At 40.2% G+C, this 8,784-nt stretch overlaps 1 long non-coding RNA gene across 1 annotated transcript; it reads left to right on the forward strand.

Moving 5' to 3' along the window:
• Positions 1 to 4,998: 4,998 nt before the first annotated feature.
• Positions 4,999 to 7,365, forward strand: LOC135730237 (uncharacterized). The gene is made up of 4 exons (XR_010525930.2): positions 4,999 to 5,642; positions 5,740 to 5,873; positions 5,956 to 6,059; positions 6,170 to 7,365. It is a non-coding gene; the product is annotated as an uncharacterized lncRNA (long non-coding RNA).
• Positions 7,366 to 8,784: the final 1,419 nt, after the last annotated feature.

Raw genomic sequence — 8,784 nt, forward strand, 5'->3', positions numbered from 1 at the left:
ACTTTGCTGGGACTTCAGGCGGACGTACAACACAGTCTGCTGTCTTGAGCTTTTAGCATGCAGTAAGTGCAGGATCAGTGACTGGGGCTTTGCTTTAACTTCAGGCGGGCGTACAACACGGTATGCTGACTTTAACCTTTGGCATATGGTGAGTACAGGGTAAGTAACTGGGGCTTGGCTTTACTTCAGGCGGAGGTACAACACAGTATGCGGGCTTTCGCTTTTGGCATACGGTAAGTACAAGATAGGTAACTGGGGCTTTGCTTTACTTCGGATGTACAACACAGTATGCAGGCTTTAGCTTTTGGCATACGGTAAGTACAGGGTAAGCAACTGGGGCTTTGCTTTAACTCTTAGCGTCGGATGGGTGCTTCACACGACAGAACCATGCGGGGCGGTGGACTTACGGTGAGTATACCAAGAAGCGGAAAGTAAATTAAACTCACAGACCTTTTGTGTTGATGGACGTCACGCGTTGACCTGCTTTGGGCCTTCAATGCAAGGCCGTTAGGAACTGAGAGCCGCTGCGTTGGGCCGAACACGGCCTCTGCTGATGTAGCCACACAAGTGGGTTCAGATGAGATAGTACACTCTGGGCGTACTACACTGGGTGGGTCGAACGCTTCCCTCTCCTCTTTCCCAACCGTCAGGGCATGAGATCTAGACAGGGGCGAACCTTCGAAGAGATTCCACAACAGGTAATGTTATCCACACAGCTAGTTCCTCTTAACGCAGCCAAAACTCCTCACTATGAATACTTTTCAAGATGTAAATTCAGGATGTAAATTCAGGATGTACATTCAGGATGTCACGAATGGCATTTGAATATGGATGTTCGCTTCACCAGCCTCAACGTCCACTTCCTTCACCAGGGCTCGTCCAGCCTAGAGGTGGTCCCTGACAACACAGCACGACACTGCAAATTTTTCAAGTGTATAGACTCACGGCAAGGACAAAGACTCACCCACTGCACTCCACACACTCTAGGTGAATTAGGGTCGTAACCACGACTGACTGGGGCTTCGTCCTGGGACTCGTTGGACACTGATGCAGCGAAGGGTCAGAGATGCAACCGTTGCCGTCGCGACACCCCTGCGTTTTCCTCTGCTCGTTTTTCCGGCTCACCCACAACTCCTTTCCACAGTGGGGCCACTCACATGTTATGCTGGGACTCACAGAACTCACTGAATGATTACTTTCCGATGTTATGTTGACCAAACAATGCTTTAATGTTACTCACACGACGGTAACACTAGCCCTTTATCTCCTCTCCTTTCCAGCTGCCGGGCAATCTCCCCACTGCCGAGTATCTACCGCTGGATGGCCTCCTTCGGTGACACTTCCGGTGAGTACTCCTGTTTGCAATCACTCAGAATACATTACACGTTTGCATGGATTGTTTCACTGATAATTGTTCAACATAGCATACTCAGCCCAATCACTGTGCTCCTATATCCTTCTTCCCCCCGTCAACAATATCTTCAGCCTTCTTACCGCTGTACTCGCCCAACACTCGAACTCTCTTACCGGATCGGCTAGAATAAACTGCACCGTCTGAAACTTCTAAGGCTCTCTTTATACTCCTCCTTCTCTTCTCACTGTCCAATCCACGATTGCCATGCTCATCTATGCACCTGTATTCAATGAAGCCCTGATTTTTTCCCCCGGAAGTAACTGGTGTTCGGAGATTTCGGTACGGGCGGAACCAATCTCTGTCACTTTAGTTCCGCCCTAAAAAGTCACTCCGTGACACTAGGACCAGAAGAGACGGCACTTAAATACATAGAGACGCCTAGTAGAGGTGGTTTCAGACACAGAAGGTGGAAGCCCCGCTAGGACATCTTTATATGTGCGTAAGTACAAAAAAATTGGGATTTATCAAACGTGCGCACGTGGTTCGTACGCACAACTGTAAGTAAACCTTTATGATGAATCCCATGTGTTCTTAAGCACCATGCTTGTGCACGTTCATGGTCATTTGCATTATGAAACGCCTCCAATGAACCATATATGGTGACAACACCTCCCTTTATAAGTCACGTGGTTGTGCTTTTCCATCACCATGTTACCAGTGTGGTTTATTCCGTTGGGTATGAGGAGAGATCAGTAGGAGAACACTTCTAGAAATAAAAAGTAGTTTGACATTAAAATATCAGCCAAAAAAAACGTGTCAAAACACACCGACGTGAAATCAGTGCAACAAGAGGAGGACAGACAACGACCTTGGATATCCGCATATAACCAGCATCATCGACGCAATCTTTGAAAACACACTCCCGGTGATGATTTGCCAAGTCTTCTAAAAAAGAAAGATAAGCCATTGTACTGTGTCAAGCATTTGTCAGAGCTTTCATTTATAGAGTTGGGGTACTCGAACTTGCACTCGGACTCGAGTCCGGACTCGAGTCCAATTTTGAATGAACTCGGACTTGTCACGCACTCGGGTGAATTTGTACTCGGACTTGACTCGGACTTGGGCATTTTGGACTCGGAAAATATCCCGAGTACAGTCGAGTCCACGTCATGTGCAACATTAAAAACAGCATGAACTTGAGATGAGAAATTAATTAATGTCTCGTCTCGTACACACTGCAAACTTTCGAGAGTGACAACCGCATTTAAATGCGGGAGTGAATCCCCTAAATGTTCGTTTCATGTCTGTATGGAACAAGACTCACTAACGAAAATGTGATGATTGACACAGAGATAACCATAGCAACGTTCTGCCGTCTCGCGTGCTTATCACTCACAGCATTGACCAAAATAATCCAGCAGCATTGTGTTTTGCAATGAACCTCCGTCCGGCGTTTTGTATTGTACGCTTCTTTTGTGAGGCTGCTACACAGCGCGCGGTCTTGCAGTGTTGCCAGGTCCTCTGCTTTTTTGTGCGTAAATCCCGTAAATTACTGAAGTGTGTGTGTACAGAACAGGATTAAGCATTAAAAGGTGAAGTGACAACCCAATTTAATATGCAGTGTGTACGGGACCAATGTCTCCCCTCCTGTTATTTTACTGCCACACACTGGCAGGCAGCAGCCAGTCGCATCATACTTGCAGACAAACACATCACACACATCAATGCGTGACTAGCACGATGTCCTCAAAGTCAGCAATAATTTGTTTTGCTTACGAAAATCATAGAGAATTTATTTGCAAGACATCTGGTAAAAAGAAGATAGCTTTATATCCCTTTCTTTTCTTTGAAATCAGTTTTGATAGGAAACTAGTTGACATAGAATAAAAATGTTCAATGACAAGATGCAATAGAGGTATTTTTATTACATTTTTATATTTCCATTGGTTAAATGGGTTGAAAGGTTAAAGTATTAACAGAAAGTAACCATTTACAATACAAATTTGTATCTTTTTTCAATTTAATTACTTTCTGGACTCGGGCGGACTCGACTTGGACTCGGCCTTTAACCCTTGTGTGGTGTTCATTATTTTGTTACTTAGACGATGTTTGTGGGTCTAGTGGACCCAGAGCATTATTAGTATCTTAAAGAGCACCTATTATGGGATACACGTTTTTAAACATACTTTTGTGTGTAAGTGTGCATTAGTACATGCTAACGATATTCAAAAAGTACATACCTCAAAGAAAACGATGACGCGAGTTATCGTCTCTAACGTTCGAGGACTACAAAAAACACTCGGATTGTAGGCAACAGTTTACTTCCTGGGATTAGTGACATAGATAAGACCAACATTATCATAGTTCAGCCCTCTCTGCTTTGCTTGGGTACGCCCTCAAAGACGGGGGTGGGGAGCGCCGAGTCAGAAGAGAGCTAAAATGGCGGAGGTTGGGAGTCCCTGCATTGACTCTGTTTGCAAACTCTTGTTTCATTGTTTAAGCGATTAAATCTCTCGAGTAGACGCTGTCTCTTTAGATGCGAGGGAAAAATAGCACTTTATGGACTTCCACAGAGGACATCATGTTTAATACGGTTCCGGAAAAATCCAGTCAGAAGTTGTTCACGGAGTTTTCACAATAACTGCTTCTCATGAACCGAAGCTGGATTTGCGCGACGTCTCCTCTTGAAAGTTGGATTACTGTGCACTTCTGGATTAGCCTGGTAGAACCATCCTCTGCTATTTTGCTTCGCTTCATAGACAGAGTCTGGCTGGGCATAATTGACAATCGTTTTCCTTCTCATGGGAGGGGCTTGTCTGAAGTTTAAAATCATTGGTCTAAACGTAAGCCAATCACATAACGTTTGGATATGATGTGCGTTATGCGCCAGCTCAGCCGCATCAAATTTCTGCTGTAAAACACACGCATGATGTGAAAACAAACCCATCGAGCGAAATACCGAAGTTAACATGGCTATGAACGACTTATGCAGATTATGTAAAGTAAATCGGGCCAGAGCTAGTTGAACACTATCCTTACGGTGTCTTTCCACTCACGTCTAAGTGGAGGAACGCCCCTCTCTCCTCTCAAACTCTTCCACCAGACAGCCATAACCATATGTAAATTAAATCTTCCTACCTTTTTTTCTGGTTAATCAGGAACGTCACCAAAGAATGTTTGCCCATGCGTCCTCCACCATTAACTGTGAACAATGAAATTTCCTTCCATGATATCGATTGTTGTGCACGTCAAGCTGTGCTGCACACAGTTTCTCGCTGACGATCGATAATAGTTGATAAATTAAACTTTTCCCAAAACCTGTCGGGAGTAGGGCAACAACATAATCTCCATTCAAAATGTTTAACAAACACTTTTCTTGTTCGGGATTAAGTTGGCAAGTGCCGGTTCTCCACAACAGAGCAAATATCTTTCTGTGCCTCCATGTCCACTACAAACTACAACCGTACATTCGGCGCTTAGCGTCTACGTCACGGCTCTCAGCCCGCCCTCTGTTCATTGATTCGCCGGTTGTTTTGAAACCTGAGGAAAACGGTTTGAATGGGAGGTATCTCAGACTGAGTACAGAAGCGTAATGAAATTTAGCGGAAGTACAAAGTCTGACGTAGTCAGGCTACTTCTGGATCACAGGCTGTAAGTATTCACGTTTATTATTTGCCTTTTACTGTACGTTACGTAACCGGTAACCGGAGATTAACATAATGTGCGTGTAGAGCTAAGCTTGCAAGCTAATTGTTTTGTGTTGTAATACTGTATTTCATAAACAACGTACCATATTTACACACGTGTATGTTGAATTATGCAGACTATCGTTTTTTTTTTATCGATGTTGGTTTAGACATGTTTACAAACTTGCTAAGTTGCTAAGCTAAATACAAATACAAATGCCAGCTAAACTGTTACCAGTAAAATTTGTTCTCATGATCAAACTCAAGAAACTCTAAGTACAGATGATTTGTTTAAAGTTATATGTATTTTACTGTTGTATTTACTTGAAGCTTTCTTAGATTTTGAAACGAAGTAAACACGTAATGTGTGTTGCTAATGTTGGGCCATGTAATATGTAATACATTAACGTTTTAATGAATAGTCTAACGAGTTATAGTCGTTGTACTCTATTGTTATAATATGTCTTTTTGACTGAATACATGTTTGTTTTATTTGTCTATATCCTAGATTCGCAGCTGGACACATCCTTCTACACTGTATGCAAACATGCAACATCATAACACACAGTACAAGGAGTCAGACTGGCATATGAGGAGCAAAGGTATGTAACACATATGATGTATTTAGCTAGTGATACCACTACCAGTCTTAAATGTATAACTGATGATGACAAAGTTTTTTTCTCTGCATAATAATAGGAACCCAGGCAGTAGCATCGTTTCACAATGTTTCCATCACCATCATCAGTGGATGCCTTTGCCGTCTGTAGCCTGAGATTTCAGATTTGCAGCAAAAAAAATTTGATTTTCTCATTTATTGGAATGCTGTGCAGGTATTTAAGTATTTTAGTAACTGTGTTAAATAAAGTAGTATTTACTTTTACAATAAATTAATTGCTTGTTTATATTTTACAGGTATTTGTACCTTGCAGCCATCCATTACAATGTCACCAAGCCGTAACAAAAGCAGGAGAGGGAAAGTACAAGGCTATGTTCCCAAAACACACAAGTGACATATCGTAAGCAGTAATGTTTTATTTCAAATACATTCATAATTAAAAACTTAATGTATGAAGCAGGGAAATAAATGATCAAAACAAAAGATTTATTGACTGCAATATTTCTACAGTTATGTGGAGGATGTGATCAGGCTTGTGTTTGATGAGGTATTTGAAGATAAGCTGAAGGAAACCCCGATTCCAATGGACCTGGCATCACAGTTTGAGAGACCTTCAAAGGAGGACGTGATTGCATGCCATCTTCAGTGCAGGGGTCGTCGAAAGCCAAAATTGTGACCGATCTGATCAGGAAGCTCCAAGCGTATCTGGAGAACAACACACGACAGGATGATAACCTTATAGTGTCGTCTTAAATAGCACCAGCTGACAAAGCTTTGATATGCCATTTATCTGAATAGATAGCTGTAAGAAATGAATTGAACAATTTTTGAAACAAGAGCACAATATGGTTACTAAAGTATGTTTATTTGTATATTGTTTAACATTTAAATATATATTTGTAATAAATAAAAAAAACTTTTGACTGACTATTATATTTTCTTTAAAGTTACATCTTTTGTTCTTTTGGGTACTTTGTTACTATAATGATACTTTAGTGTTATTGGTTTAAAAATGTAATAAAACTTACTCTAGTCCTGCACCTCAAAGGCTTATAGTCGGTACAATAAATGTTCTGTGTGTAGGGATTTAGACAATTTGTGCAAAACCTGGATGATGAATCACGCAGGTAAGAGGCCCTGGAACATGTTGCATTCTCCTTAAAACCTAATAAGTAAAAACATAGCACTTATAAGTAAGCGGTTTTTCATAATAAAGTTTACCATAGTAAAATAATGTAGAACTAACATTCATTGCAATTAATACTTTTTTGTGTGCTACATTTGGTGTTTCCATATAGTTTGCACAGTGATATAGTATGTAAGCAGTCTTTTATAATACAGTTTACTATAGTAAAATAATGTTAACAAATGAAATAGTTTTATAATCATTTCAACAAATACTTTCTATGTGCTACATTTGGTGTTTCCATATAGTTTGCACAGTAATATAGTATGTAAGCGGTCTTTTATAATAAAGTTTACTATAGTAAAATAATGTTAACAAATGAAATAGTTTTATAATCATTTCAACAAATACTTTCTATGTGCTACATTTGGTGTTTCCATATAGTTTGCACAGTAATATAGTATGTAAGCGGTCTTTTATAATAAAGTTTACTATAGTAAAATAATGTTAATAAGTGAAATAGTTTTATAATCATTTCAAAAAATACTTTCTATGTGCTACATTTGGTGTTTCCATATAGTTTGCAAAGTAATGTAGTACATTATAATTACCTTTTGGATGTCTTTGCAATACATTTTCGTCTTCGTTTAGCATTCTGGCAGAGCTAAGGACACCTAAAAAAGTTAAATCCAATCGCGTTCATTGACGGAGATCGTTTATATCGTAACGGCCGTCTGAACTCTCTGGATCGAGCTTGAAGTGGTAAGGCAGTACAGACACCATCGTTTATAGAGAAATATAACGCTTGTTTACGTTGCCTGTGACTCTCAGTCAGAACCGGAAAACCCACGCGTAGTCAGGGGCGTAACCTTTCAAACACACGCCGAACCCAGTTGACCAATAACAGTTGAGTAGTCATCTGACCAATCCGAATACACCAGACATTTTGGGAGGCGGAGACAGGAACTAAACCGAGCGTTTTCCAGACTGGCAGAAATCGGTGAGGTATGTAAGCAATTTATAAGACTCACAGTGCATTAGTTCAAGTTTTAATAACATGTATGTACTATGGGATATTACAATAAGGTGCTAACGTGCTAATTTATTAGCATAATTGGTGCTCTTTAAATCAATGCAGTCATACAAATGTATGTAATGTTGTTTACAGATGTTTACTTTAGCCTTATTGCAACTAATATAGACAGAATTTATGGTTATTTACCACTAAAGTGCCATTCGTTTTTGTGGTAATATGAAACAAAAAAAGAAAATTCTATTCTGATCCAGATATTAGGGAAAAACCATGTTTATCTTAAATAAGTATAAATGAAACAAAGTTTTTCATCACTGTTGATGTTTAAATTTTTTTAAACTTTTTGAAATTGTACACATTTGTGTCAGTCTACACAGCACAGGCCCCATCTGAACAGATGCCGTATGATAAGACATCATACATACTGAACACATAACCTGTTCATGCCAGCCAACACAACACATAAGAAGCACATTTTTACTGTGTAGTTGAGTTGTGTTTGCATTTCATGCATTTTATACACATATAATGTGTCCATCTTATGTCCACACACATTACAGTACAATGTGTTGCTATTGGCCACAATTTAGAATGATGAAAATACATGGATAATATTTTACTTTTTATATTATTCACTTCTCTCTCACACACATCTTTGTGGGACATTTGATAAATACCGGGTACACACACGCACGCACGCACGCACGCACGCACGCACGCACACACACACACACACACACACACACACACACACACACACACACACACACACACACACACACACACACACACACATGATTACTACTCTTTTACTACAATAAAACTAGATTTTTTGTAAGGGAGATAATGGTAAAATGTAGAATGGTTCCTGTTGGAGAGAAGGTAAAGTGTTTGGGACAGTGGGTACAGATAAATGTACATGCTGTGACGGTTAGGATATTTTCTCACCGCGGTGAAGCATAAAAA

This window comes from Paramisgurnus dabryanus, chromosome 20 (genome assembly GCF_030506205.2).
Source record: "Paramisgurnus dabryanus chromosome 20, PD_genome_1.1, whole genome shotgun sequence".
Lineage (NCBI taxonomy): Eukaryota > Metazoa > Chordata > Actinopteri > Cypriniformes > Cobitidae > Paramisgurnus > Paramisgurnus dabryanus.